The 14,727-nt window shown below is 42.8% G+C and overlaps 1 protein-coding gene across 5 annotated transcripts in view; it reads right to left on the bottom strand.

Moving 5' to 3' along the window:
• SULF1 (sulfatase 1) overlaps nt 1-14,727 on the bottom strand; it is a 174,280-nt gene that overhangs the window by 140,724 nt on the left and 18,829 nt on the right. For 2 of the 5 annotated variants that reach the window (XM_059394685.1, XM_059394691.1), the window contains exons 2-3: nt 9,223-9,515; nt 406-500 (exon numbers count right to left, since the gene is read on the bottom strand). The exons of 1 other annotated variant lie outside the window; for it this stretch is intronic. The gene's annotated coding sequence lies outside the window, so the exon portion shown is untranslated. The remainder of the gene's footprint in view (nt 1-405; nt 501-9,222; nt 9,516-14,727) is intronic. 2 more of the 5 variants (XM_059394688.1, XM_059394686.1) reach the window with 2 other exon arrangements.

Genomic DNA, 14,727 nt, shown 5'->3' with positions numbered 1-14,727 from the left:
TTCCTTCCTTCCTTCCTTCCTTCCTTCCTTCCTTCCTTCCTTCCTTCCTTCCGTCCTATAATCTTTACACCCAGTGTGGGGCTCAAACCTACAACTCCACGATCAAGAGTCACAGGCTCCACCACAGAGCCAGCTGGGCACCCCTGATTCTTTAGATTCTCATTACTCAGGTGTTTGTTTTGCCACTCCTGGAGACCAATTTCATGCAACGGCTTTACCACAGTTAAGGACCCTTTTAGCTCTCTCAGACAGGAAGGATGAAAAGGCTACAGGAAGGCGCTGTTCTCAGTTTCTTACAATTCCCCATCCATGGAACAGTCTCTCTTCAAATGACATGGGGTGCTCATGGGGTTTAATTAGCACCTTGGTTTAATTAAGCAAGAGCTAAATGTTTGATATGAGTACCTTTGAAGATTTTCTGCAATTATTCTGTCTTGGAGAACCTGCATGTCATCCGCCAATATCGCCTTCTTCAGAGGGTGGTGGGTGGCCGTCAGCACCTACAACGGAGGAGAGCAAATGTGCCCTCAGTTGCATTTTACCAGTGGCTTCTCTCATCTCTCAGATGGCGCCCTTTCACAAACTTCAAAGGGGGACATCATTAGGAATAATAGTCTCCAAATTATATCCACACTGCTTTTCTTACAATCACTTGCGAGAGACTTTGAAATACGGTGGGTAATTCAGGGCTCTAATAGGAGGCTCCATTCGTCTCTCTCTTCATCAAGGGAAAGACTTTCTCCTAGATTCATTTCATATTATTCTTTGACTGGAGTTCCTAAAACTAATAAAGAATTTTTTAAAAGTTTACTAAGCATTCCAAGTTTAAAAGCAGAGTGAAATTGAATTTCAGGTTATGAGACCAGTTTGGAAGGAGAACGTGCTGATTCATAAAATCTCCTGAAGCTGCTGTAAGCTATTATTTGATGAGTAGCAAAGTAAGCTTTTTACAAGTGGTTGAGTTTGTTTCTACTCTGCATTTATGGCAGTTGAAAAATATAAATAACTAAAATCAACTTAGATACTTCGAATAAGAAGAAACACCCAGATTAACACAGCATCTGATGATGCAAACTTGCTGCCACAAATAGCACATTTTAACATGTATATATCATATGGTATATAGTATAGAAGAGGAAATAGAAGCTATATTATATATATATATATATATATATATCTTTCAAGGAAATATAAGCTATCAGAAGTATAAAAGAATAAGAAAACAATAACACACTTTAACACCCCAAATTTCCTTGACCTTTAAAAAGTGCTTCTCTTGCCCATGTAAATATTAGAACATTGCATTTGGAGCCTCCTTACCTCTTCACTAGTGAAAACGAGTGTCTATAGGTACGCACAGAGGGAACTCTCAGAGGTAGTGAGTATAGATTATTTCCCTCAATACAATAGACCTGGAATGTCTTCCGGATCTGAACTGGCCCTGCAGATTCAGGCTAAAGGTGGGCCGCACCAAGTCCTTTTTCTCTGTTCTGGAAACTTCGTTTTTATAGCAAGACTGCCAGAGCTGGGTTTCCCTGGGGCTGGCCTGTCGCTGCAGGACCCTTCCTCCCACACCACCCTTATCATGTGTCTCTTTCCATTCCTGACAGATGCTCAGTTCCTCCACCCATCTACGCCACCCTCTGTCATCGGGCACGCCCAACCTAGTTCCTTTTGGCTGCTCCCCTGTGCTTCCTATCCTGGGAGGTGCTTAGCTCTCGGACAACTTTTCCATTCTCTGTTCCCATGTCTCTGATAATATTACAAATTACTACAAGCACCACACAGATGTCCACTTTTTAAACATGTTCCTGGGAACATGTGTATGTTTACAACGACGCAGAACACATTGTGATCTCCTGAAGTGAATGTTTACATGGGAGCATAAAGCTCTAAGTTTCTGGCTGTGGTCATGTTGGCATAGTCTAAGGCCAAAAAACGCTCAGACCATTCTGAATATACTGCTGGGGGTAGCAGACCCTGGAATTTGATGCCTGAATTCCAGGCTACAGCATTAGTGAACTTGAGCAAATTACTGAACTTCTCTGGGACTCAGAGTTCTCTGAAAAATGGGGACTGAAGACCATAGGGTTGATGTGAAGATGACACACTAACATCCATGTAAAAAATTTAGAAGGATTTGTGGCCCATGGAAAGCACACAATAAACACTGGTCATCGTTATTACTTGGGTTTTATTTATTTATTTATTTTTCCTAGCCTATAACAAAGATAGCACTGCCCTTGCAGTGGTAATTTGCAATCAAAAGGTATTTTCAGGGCGCCTGGGTGGCTCAGTGGGTTAAGCCGCTGCCTTCGGCTCAGGTCATGATCTCAGGGTCCTGGGATCGAGTCCCGCATCGGGCTCTCTGCTCAGCAGGGAGTCTGCTTCCTCCTCTTTCTCTCTCTGCCTTCCTCTCTGCCTACTTGTGATCTCTCTCGGTCAAATAAATAAATAAAATCTTTAAAAAAAAAAAAAGGTATTTTCATGGAATGAGAGCAGAGTTTTCATAAATTTTATAAATGAGGGTTCTGATTTGTCATCATTAAAATGTTAATCTGTGGGAGAATAATGTAACAATTTAATTGCTGTAGGCTATTAGAGGGAAAACACAGGCAGCCCGAATCCCTGGCTAAGTACGCGCCCACAAGAGGCAAATGCTTCTGGCAGTGCTCGATAAACTCGTATTGGCCAGATTACAGCAAGGTGATAGGACGGCTAAGCCAGCACGGCTCTCTGCTCCATAACCCAGACCCCAACAGAGGTTCTGCCTGGATCCTGTTCTTCACGTGACCCTCTTTGAACAATTCATTATAAATAGGCATAGTATAAATGCGCAATAGAAACTTTTTATTAAAATGTCTCTCTCTTTTTTTTTTTTTTAACAATTTCATGAATGAACACGGTTAAAATATTCATTCTTTAGTTTCAGCAAACCGGCATCATCTGGCAAAGAAAATTAACATTAAAGAGAGTATTATTGGTTTATGGTTTTGCTCATATTTAATCAGCAATTTCTCTTGGATTTTCAAAGCTATAAATACAATGTTACTATTGCAGATGTATAGTTATATAAATATAATTCAAATAATTAACACATTTTTTCAGGGTATGTATTTCGGTAACATTTTAGCAGATAGTAATATAAGGAGAGACTGGGGACTCCAGGGTCCATTGGTCCCACTCCCTGTAAGACTTTCTTTACACTTTCATTTCTTCTGTTCTTTATCTAGAAAAATCTGCCCTTATTTTCAAATTCTTAGCACCCCTCTGGGATTGGCTGAAATCCTGATATTTCCTGACCATGTTCATTCTCATTTCTCTCACCAGCACACCATCACTTAAAAATCCATGCCATGCAATGTAGCATTCAGTTATACCGTCCACTCTGTTGTCACTGCTGCCTACATGGGTGAAGGGCTCTCTCCTTCACCTTCTCCTTCTCCTATTCTCCTGGTCATCTCTCAACCAGGTTTTAGGATTGCTAAAGCGTGAGGGTTATACCTGGGGCTTCGTCTCCGTCTCACACTCGAATCACACTGTGGTCGCCGGTAAGTACGATGCACTGATGGAGGATCCCTCCATCGTCAGGATCTGAGTCACCTCTTGATCTGGATTTGTTTTGGAGTTTATTCAAATTTTGGCCAAAAACACCTAATATAAGACCTTGAATGGTTCCTGAATCAAGGATAAACTGTGGGTCCACACGGCGCTGAAGCTGGGCCACACTGGTCTGGCTCTGGGTCATCTTGCCCTTTCTTTTTCTTAAGCCAGATTTACGATATTTTCTGTAAGCAACGACTCAGCCCAAGACTCAGATATGTCTTGCGCAAACATGTGTTGGGGGTGGGGGAGAGAAAAAGAGAGCAAGAAAGCAAGCGCTCATATGAAACTTAGTTTCTCTGTTTGTAAAAAACACAGATAAGATTGGGAGACATCCAAAATCCCTTTCTGCTCTAAAATTCTATAAAATATTGGCAATTACGCCTATTAATTTGACATTAACATCCCATAAATAAATGCAGCTATGCGCCAGAATTTCGCCTGCTGATAATATACTGGGAAGCTGAGTTTGATAGTTTAACAGCTCTACTTTAAAAGTTTGGTTTGGCTTCTCTCGTACTAGGGCTTCTGTACTTAGCACTTACGAATCCATGCTATAAAGCCAGTAGGTGATTGAACTTGACTCTCATGGCTTTCAGTTGTTCAGAAACTGAGCTGCATTTCCTGGCTCTCAAACTTCGTAAACTCATCCGATTTTGCTGCAGAGAAATGTCATTAAAATAACAGTCCTCAGTGGAAAACACTAGCACCATTCATAGCGAAATGCTGAAACAGTAACTGATGTTTTCAAACTGTGAGTTGGAGGCATTTTTCTACCCTGTATACACATACACATGGAGAGAGATGTGTAGGGTAAGTGCGTAGTTTCCTTGGGCAGTTGTCTTTTAATTTCTCCTAAAAGTGACTCTTCGTCTTGTTGCAGAAGTGCATTCTGTCTGTGCTTGCTTTCCGCCTTGGAAAGTAAGAACAGTTCCAAACTGCCTTCCCTAAGGAGTTGTTGGAAGGTCCAAAATGTCCTCATTAGAAAACTTGCACTGAACCACACAAATCTTGCCATTGTGCATGGTGCTTGCATGGGGGACTATTACTTCATGCACAATGACATGAGACCAGAAAACATGTGAACAGGAAGCCAAACCCAAGAGAGAGTTGGGGAGTGTCCAGCTTTCCGAACAGCACAGAAACGGAACACAATTCAGCAATCTTCTGGACTCAGGTGTCTGGGGGCCCGCACAGCTGCACCCTGTCCACTCTTCAAACACTGTGCAGGAGAGCACAGTGGCTCAGGCAGCTGACCCAGCCCGGAGTAAATCATTATGTCAGCAAACCCAGAAAGACTCTGAAGAGTGTAGCACTCGCTTATGGAGCCAAGACTTTAAATGGCTTGAGTAACCTACATGTGGAATGGCCCACACCATATATGGAAGCTTAGTATATTCTTCATACTTTCTATTGTACTAATGGGAATTCCCCCAAATAGATCTCGCTCCTTTTTTAAATAATAAACTTTCCCATGATGCCAGGCCATCTTCTAAAATATATATGTGGTGATTATTTTGTAGAATTGATATAGTAACCGTTCCTTTTTGGAACTTTGCTTTTTTCTTCTTCTTCTTCTTCTTTTTTTTCTTTTATGGCGGAAACATTTTGGTAAAAATAGAAACCTTTTTCATGATTTCAAAAGCCCAAAATAATTTCTGAAGTGTGGGGAATTTTGAAGTGAACCATCAGAAGCCAGATGGAATTCAGCTTATAACCAAATATTATCTTTCTGATGAGCGAGAGACCTCTTTGTATTTACAAGTGGAAATAGCTTCTTAAATCTGTTTTAAAATATGTTGATACAGTTTGCCTACCAGAAAGAAATATTATGTGACTTTGTGAGATGAGTCGTGAAGTCCGGGGCTGAGCCCCTTTCATAATAAATGGGATTTGCTCTGAAGTGTTCAGGTGGGGAAGGTTCTCTGAAATGCAGGAAATCCAGTGGAGGCTTTGACATGGGGATTAAGTACCAAATACAGAAAGGGTGAAAGGTGTAAGAAAACTAAGGTTATCAAGTAATCAGACCTCAAAGATTTAAAAAGTCACAGCTTCCTGTCTGCTAATCAGATTGTTTTCTACTCATTCTGTTAAAATTCTTCCAGTTGTCATCTTTTAAAAATTTACAATTCTACCCCCCCACCCCAACCTTCCAATGATGCCTGGTTCAAGCACAGGGGAAGAACTTGCCCATCACATGGAAGGAGGAGATGGTTGTAGGCTAAGCAACAGAATTTGCTTAGAAATGTCTTAGAAATGACCTCCTTTTCTCCAGTCTCCAAGTGCGTCCCCTAATTCGTGGGCAGCGAATGGAAAAGTCTGGTAAGGAAGAGCTGCTTCTTTATGACTAAATATTCTTTGTGAATAAGTGTTCTTCCTCAATAAGTATCCTACTAGCCCTCAGATCTTTTTTCCTAGTCTCTCCTAATTGCTGAAGGCTCAGAGGAAGTACAAATTAGTCTTTTTAAGGGTATGCATGGCTATTGGCAATGCTGCCCTAGACATGGCCTTCCTGTTGAAAAGTTAATGGAAAAACAATCCGCTCAACAGCAGGGATGCAAGATGAAAGCTCAGAGCCCAGTGAGCCCAGATATTGACATTTCTTGGGGGCATCAAGCATAATAGGGAGAGCTTAAAATACCCTCCCCTCAATTCTGGTAATTTTATACTTTTTAAAACACTTTTTTGATTTTTTTTTTACTCAGTGTTGCAGTCTACCTTCTTACTGACACTTCAATCCCCCATAACCCAATTTTTTGTTACGAAGATATATCTCCTCCTGTTTTTGTGGTGTTTCCGTTGAGCCCCAAACTAATACAGACCTTTCTTTTTCCTTTCATTCCCTCATTCAGCCCCCAAGTGGAGAATGTCCTACCTTCTAAATATTTCTGGAATCTGTGTCCTACTTGTCCACCTACACTGCTTAGGAATTTCTCCCTGTACACTACACTAGTCTTTGAACTGCTCTCCTAGTTTATAGCATTGCCAACCCCCTTAACCTTGCCCACCCCCCACTCTGTACTGAATGCTAGATGTTCTATGTAAAACCTTCCTAAAACAGAAATCATAGCTGCTCTCTGCCTTCTTCGATCCATGCAAATTGACTCCCACTGATTAAAGAGGGATTCAGACAGTGTCAGTGTGGTAAGTTAAGGAGCTGGGGCCTCCATGCTTCCATCATTGGGATGGCTTTGCTACAAACAAATACATCATCTGTTAAAGCAAATACTGTCTTAATGATGCAGTTGGTTTACATTTCAGCCCATTTTTCTTTTTTTTTTAATTTTTTATTTTTTATAAACATATATTTTTATCCCCAGGGGTACAGGTCTCAGCCCATTTTTCTTTAATCGATATGAACCTATAAAACAGACTTTTTGAAGATCACAAGCTGATCCACGCATGAGTTTGAGTTTTATTAGAGTAATAGGTCTAAACACCTCAACATGAGGCACCAGAATATTCATGATTGGGTCCCTGACAAAATCTCCAGCCCCTTGTGGGTTCAACAGTCCAGCACCAACTGAAATCAGCTTCCAACCCCTCACACTTTCTTCTCTCCAGCTCTCCTCTTCTGCAAGGTCCTTCCACACCTCTGGTTGATCCTTTAATAAGACTCACACAATCACTGTCATCTTTGTGCAAGTTCCTTTGACTGACATAAGGCAGAAATAATCACTCTGGTTTCAATTCTGTCACTTAATCTTAATCTCTTTTGTTTTTGCAGGTAGTGCACTGTTAAGAAAATTATCTGTTGTTTCCAACTGTCCCCTTAGATTATAAACTCTTCCAGGGCAGGGTATTAATCTCATTCACCCTTGCAGCATTATTCCTTAGTGTTCCTTAGTGTAGCATGTAATTACATAGTAGATGCTCAATAAATGAATGAATTGAATCAAAGATGAAAATGGAAATGGAAAAGCCCTAAAATGGACAACCATTTTCAGACACCATGCTAGGTAGTTCACATATATTATGTCCTTTCAGTCTTTTCAACAATCCTGTCTTTAGGGTAAGTGGTATTGGTCATATCTCATAGATGGGGAACCTGAGGCTTCAAATCTTAAAAGATCTTGTTGCTGGTCATATAACCAGGTAATGGCAAAAGCAAGCCTCAAATCTGGACCCCATCATGGTTTGTATTCCTTCTACTATGACTGAGTATGCCTTTGAAGCTAATGTTGAGATTATGTGACTGATCTTTGTAATTAAATTAGCTAGCATATAGAATTTAGTGTTGACAGATCACTTTTAAACTCAGGGGTAAAAGCAACTACAATCCAGTCTCATTTTCAACTTTAATTATGCCTTAGAATTTCTTGGAATCCTCAGAGAATTCTAAGTGGAAATGTCATTTAAAGGGATTCTTTAAAATAGACGTAATTTTGTAATGTTTCCTATGTTTGCCAAATAAATAGCTCTACAGCATTCTGAACTTTGATATGAAATCTTTCCACTTGGCCCATTATGGATATAATATCATGTAAAATTCTGAGCACCAGATAGATATAAGAAATGTAAGAGTATGTGTATGTGTAAATATATATTTAATTATCCTGAACTCTTACATACATTTGTATGTATAAACACACACATACTTTGTAGGTATAAACACATTTATACATACCCATTATATGTGGTTTTCAGATCTGCTTATCTAGAGATAAAGATGGTCAAGCTCAGTGTACTCATCAGAGTCCTTCTAGTACTAAAAGTGAGAGGTCTTGTCAATCTGTATTTCTTAGTTTTCTTACCTGAGCAAAGACAGTAGTTTTCTATATGCCACTATGCACCAACTTATCATGATTGTTTTATAAATGCACATCGTACAACGACCCAAAATAGAACTGAAATAAGTTCAGAGATTGTATCTTAGTGTTAGTCTCGGGTTTTAAATTCATTTTGTTGAAAGACAATTTCTCAATGCAATGAGCATCACCCCTGAGAAAATGACCCTGCATTCAGCATTCTTTACAAAGACGCAGTTGAATGACAGAGCTTTGGTTTTTGCCAGGGCTTGAGAAGTTAGTGTCTATGTTCCTTTAATATTTAGACCCTTCAGCAAGGCAGTGAAAAACACAGTAACAATTCACACATCCACTGCTGTTACAGGGTTTTGTAGAGTTTACACAAGCCTGTGCAAGTTTCAAGCCTCCACCAAAAGATGGGATTTCTTTCATAGTGTGAAAAGAAACTTCCAGCAATTCAATTTGTCTGAAACGGCAAGCACTGCAAGCAGAAAAACTTAAGATTCAAGTCCTGCCATCCTTTCTGGTTGCCTGACACGCCAGGTGAATAACCAGGATTCCTCTCTAGGGTGAGGAGATGTGTGTAGACCAGTTATACACAACGAGGATCAGGTCACAGTGGCCCAACTGCATCCCCTGGCCTGGGGGTTCTTTTGTTAAATGAATTACCCACCCCAGCCTCTTTCCGGTCCTATCACTTTTAGGAGGGACCCAACCGGGCGGAGGACTTGGGCCAGAAACACACTTTCCATCACCTAAGAATCCAAGCGAGGTAAATGCTTCTAACCAACAGATACTGTGACCTGGACAAAGGCAGTAAGGAAAATTTGTTTCCTTCCTTTTTAAAGAAAAAGCAGAGCATCATACTTACAAAAGCCGCCTTCCAAGTCTTCTCTAGAGAACAAGCTCTGGGAGCCCGGAGCGTGCACAGGAGCAGAGATAAGGTGGCAGCGGGACTTCCTTCCTCTTCCCCAGGCCGAGAGTCATTGTTCCTTATCTGCCCTGACCTCCGAGGCGCGGGGAGCCAGGGAGGCCTGGCCTCTGACCCGCACCGCCCTCCCCTCTGGCCTCCGCGCGCCCGGGCTGGGGGTTTGCTCTCGGCCCGCTCCAGCCACCCGGCCTGACAGCGGCCCGAAGATTCATTAGGGACTGTCTGCGAAGTGCCTGCGAGATGAAGAGGGTTATATAAGCCCGCGTATTATTATCATCACACACCCCCATAGAACCAAGGCTGCCAGACAAACAAAAGGCAGTTCCAAGAAGAGGAGGAGCAGAGGCAGAAGTTACACTGGGGGTGAATTTCGGGACACTGCTGAACTGACTGGAAAAAAAAAAGAAAAAAAAAAAAAGGCAACCCAATATGTGTATGCAAACCGCGGCAAACAAACAGCGAGCTGCAGCTGGCCGGCCGGCCGCGGGGGCCGGCTCCTCGGAGGGCGGGCGGCCCGGGCGGCCCGGGCTGCCCGGCGTGCGGTTCCGGCTCCCCCCTCCCCGCGCGCCGGCACAGTAGCCGCCTGTGGCGGGATGGAGTGCCTGGAAGATGTGGGGTTTGGAAGGGCTGGCGGTCCGGAGCCCAAGTGCTTAGTAAACACTGGTGTTTCGGAGACTCCGACCAGGTGCTTCGGCCGCTTCTCTTCATTCCCGGGCTCGTGTTTTGCAGGGAGCTCCCCGAGCCCGGGCCGAAGCCCCTGTTTTCATCCTCGAGTTGTGGTCCCATGGGGCTCACGCTTTTCTCTGTGGGAGCGAGAGACGGAGCCAGAGGGTTCTTCCCCCGCCCCCACCACGACCCCCGGGCTTCACCTCCCCTCTCCAGAGCTCCTGGTGAGAAAGTTCGGATTCCCTCTCAGCACCAGTCCTTCCTGCTTCCCTCTCTCGAGACCCAGCTTTGCTACCTCCTCAGCTCAGATGGTTGTTACTCTGCCCGGTTCTCCCCAACTTCCCCATCTCCTAAGGAACTTTCTCATCCTGGGATTCAAAACTTCCACGTGTCTCCACACCAGTCATCAACTTCCCAGACCTCCCTCTGCCTCACCTACCCCAGCACATTAGAACATGAATCAGGGGCGCCTGAGTGGCTCAGTGGGTTAAGCCTCTGCCTTCCGCTCAGGTCATGATCCTGATGGGATCGAGCTCGCATCCGGCTCTCTGCTCAGCAGGGAGCCTGCTCCCCCCCCCACCCCCGACTTGTGATCCATCTGTCAAATAACTAAGTAAAATCTTTTTTAAAAAATGAGTTAAAAAATAATATGAATCATACTGTAATGATGGCCTTTCAGTTCCTTCGCTTCCTAGCCTTACATCCTCCTCCTCAATCTGGAATGTCTGCACTCCCGTTTCCTTCAAAGCTTAGTTAAATCCCAACTTTCCACAAAGTCCTTCCCAAAGTTCCCCCTTTTTTCTCTGCTGTATTCAGCTTCTCTGCTCTCATTCCTACTGTGCAGTGTACCTTCCTAGGTTGGGGACGCTATGTGGCTCCCCAGGATGGCCTACCGCACGGGGAGCTTCATAGGTGTGGACTGGATTTAACTGCCTGGGGTTAGACCTGATCTTACCTGGGCCGCCATTCTTGGAGTGCAAGGGTCCCCTTGGAGTGGAAGGGGCCTGGCCTAACACCCCAGGCTCAGGTGAACTGCCACCTAGTGGTGGAGTACTGATCGTGGAGTTGGACCTTAGTTTTATGGGAGTGTGTGATATCCTGCACTTCTGTGTATGTTTGGAAATGTTCATAAATTTTAAAAAGAAAAGAAAAGCATCATAAAACAGGGAGGGGAGCGTCCAAACTTTACTTGAATCAGCTTCCTCTCGGATGTAAGTTCGTGAGGGTAACAGGATGGTTGGCTTGTACTTGAGTCTCCGCTACTGTACATTTAGAGGACCTATAAAGTGGAACTGACGTAATAGAATGCCAGGGAAATTCCCCAAAGGTGAGGTTTTTCAGAAATCAGACTTCTGGGATGCATTTTACGGGGGGGAACTCCTCCGCTACCGAAAGAAAGCAGGCCATCACAGCAGCAGGTCCACGAACGAACAACGCTCTCTGGTGAATTGTTTTATGATACGGGGTGAAACACAGACCATGAGCTGTCAGGTACTGCATTTCTTGTGGCTTCGTACTAAAGTGTTCTTAATGACATTTTTCCTGTTATTCTTTGGTGAAAGCAGCGTGCTTTAAATTCCATCTGTGGTGGTTGCATCAACCTTGGTGTCATTTAAGAGAACTGGGGTGTGTCTACACAGTACATGCTCGCCAATACATACAAAATGTTCAGTCAATTAGAAGAATGTCCCCGCCTCCACTAATTTGGAACAATAAAAACCAATTCAGGTTCGAAAGAGAAATGTTAGCCTCAAGTTCTTGGGGTTTTGGCTGCAGGAATGACAGAGGTCTCATTGCAATTTAGTAGTTCATGGGTAAGATCTTTCCTCTCTTGGTCCTGCTCAGGTCACAGCCATAATATTTATTATAGCTACCATTCATGAGGCCCTGTGAGGCTCCACACACTGACTGGATGCTTTACATGCATTCTTAACGTAGCACTTGTCCTAAAACAAACTGGTAACACAGCGAAGGAAATGACAGGTCGAAGATTTGAACCCACGTCTATCTGACCACCCAGCCTACGATTTTTCCATTCTGCTGAAAGCTGACAGGAACTTGAGATAGTAGCTCATTGGCTGGTTTTCAAACTGGGTTCTAAGGAACCCTAGGCTCTCGAGGAAGTGTTTTAGGAATCTTTGGGGAAGAACTGGAAAGAAGGAAATGTGAGGGAGAGGCCAGGTCAATTCGGCTTGGGCTCCACTCATTGGACTCAAACAAAAAATTTCATTCCTCTTTTACAATTTTGTTTGAAATGAGGGTTTTGCCACTAAAGAAGTATATTAAAACTCTTGGCCTAGTTTGACTTCCTTATGAGAAAGTACAGAACTTGGGGGCCAGAGGGCTTAAATGCCTTGCCCAACATATTATAAACAGGCCCAGCATTAACATCAGATGCCCAGGCTCCACCTGAAACCATTGGTCTCCCCATATCCTTTATTTTTTTCACTTGTTAACTGGCAGGGAAAGGGAGAGAGAGTTTGACCTGGCCGCATTTCCTGACAGAATTGTTCATGACAAATGGAAGACAGAACCCCCTTCACTTCCACGAGCTAGACCATTTTCAGCCCTTTGGCTCTAAGTCTCAAGTTAGTCAATATTCACCTTGTGACAAATCGAAATCAAGTGAGGAATTAAATATGTAATTTGTCTGGATGATTTTGAGCGCTCTTCCTCTTTTCATTCAAATCAAAGTGAGTAGCAAAGGATACTTCTGCATGGATCATCTAGCTAATTATATAGGCTTGGCATGAGAATACTCTCGCTAGAAAGCTGTTTACGTCTTCATATTTATTAATCCAGTCAGAAGCAACTCTCCTCACATGAGACACACTAAGTGTGGCAAAGATATTACTCTGAGAGGGGCCAAATATAGCCAAGGGAAAGCGAACTCCCTTCCCTCCCGAGTGGGAAAGGCTTCCCACCTGGCTAGCTTCCTTGCAGCTGGACCAGCTGCACTCCACCTGGTCTTCAGCCTAATAAGTTTCACTTCCCTGCCAGACCACACAGTCACTGAATCAAGCCAACTGTATCCCACCCTGGGAATCAAGGTACACCTCATCCTCTTGTTACTACAAAGCCCACCCCCCACAGCATTTTCTTGTTCACTCTGTTCCTCAGTGCAACCTCTGTGTGGCTCTACGGGCGTGTTGTGTCTTCCTCCCCTGGGCTGTGAGTAAATGAGACTAACAATCCGCTGTTGATCCCATGTGTGCAGGGTTGGATGTCCTGTGTTTGGTCATTCTAGAATCTTCAGTCAGGACTTTCCTCACCAGCAGGGTGAAGAGGAGGTGAACAAAACAATGACCAGACATGAATACTAATACTAAGTGGAATTTTCAGAGAACTGGTGCCAAACATCACTTCCTTTGGAGTGTTGCTAAGTGTCAGGCTATTTGCTAATAGGAATGAATTTTAACTGAAACGAATGTCAGCCAGAATTGACCTTTATTAATTTCAAGGCCTTAGAGCTTTCCCATCTGCCCGTTTTAATTTTTATCCTTCTCACCTGGAGATTTTTGGGAGCAACAGCACTGTTCTCTTTCCTGAGATGACTTAAGTTGAGCCCTGCCTGAAGGCAAAAGAATAAAAAGATGACCCTTCCATTCCTGTCATTTAAATCTTCACCAACTGCATTCTTTCTGTAAAATGTAGCAGAAAGAATTTTTCTCATCTCCACGGACAAGAGATTATAATAAACAGATCTTTTTCTCCCCCCATCGGAAGCATTCCAGTATTAATATATTTCCAAATTCTGAGCCCTAGAAACAAAGCTTTAGATGTAATTTCTTTTCCTATTCATGAGATTTACAATAGGAAGGTCATGTTTGTACTAGATTTTGGTTGGAAATTAATCTTCTTTTCTCCTCAGCATTTCTATAGACTCCAGGCCCTTCATTATTTAGTCATTTCCAAATATTAAATGCTTGTCATTCTTGAACAACGATCTAATCTTCCCTTTATGGGTGGGGAGACAAAAAGTTGTGGAACTTGCAAATCATTGTCAGGGCACAGATCACTCTAAAGGTTATGGCTGCCCATTGAATTTCCTTCCTCCACACATTCTGAGACGACAAAGTAAAACTGTAAATTGTTTCGTAAGCAGAGCTTGTATGGCATCCTCTGACTATTAGAAACTATTCACTAAAAGCTCATTTGCATTCGGCTTTACAAGAGAAACTTTATGGGGCAAATAAATATATTCAAACTCCACCACCAAGCCCAAGGCCAAGGCTGTGATATAATCTCCCTACCCCCAACACCCCCTTTTCTGGCCTGTGCCTCATACAGATCAAAATATATTCTTAGTTCAGTTGAACAAGGGTTCATTTAAACCACATCTGCTGCTCATCAGACCTCTATTTTAGGAGTGGGGAATTCTTTTTTAGAGATAGATCTGTCTGGAAGGTCGATGGCAGCAAATAGTCCTCATTAAATTTCACAACATTTTACCAACGTATATACAGTACCCGCTTTTATGTGATTATAGAACCCAGGCAAAACTCTGCACCCCCACTTCAAAGGATTCCTCACTTGACTAATTCTAAAGAGTAAATTGATTTTCTCATCATTTGTTGTATTTGACAATAGAAAAGCTGACACAGCAACATGGCTAACATAACAGCTCATTTCTATTCAAGGGGAAGGAATTTGCGTTAATATTCTTAATGACCGGCATCTTTATGAGAAATGTGAAATCATTTATCCTTAGCAATAACCTGACTAGGATTAAAAAGTACTTGGTACTTAGAACGGAAGTCATCTGTCAGGAAAAATTAT

The sequence above is a fragment of the Mustela nigripes genome, chromosome 3 (assembly GCF_022355385.1).
Source record: "Mustela nigripes isolate SB6536 chromosome 3, MUSNIG.SB6536, whole genome shotgun sequence".
NCBI lineage: Eukaryota > Metazoa > Chordata > Mammalia > Carnivora > Mustelidae > Mustela > Mustela nigripes.
This window is presented reverse-complemented; position numbering and strand designations above follow the sequence as displayed.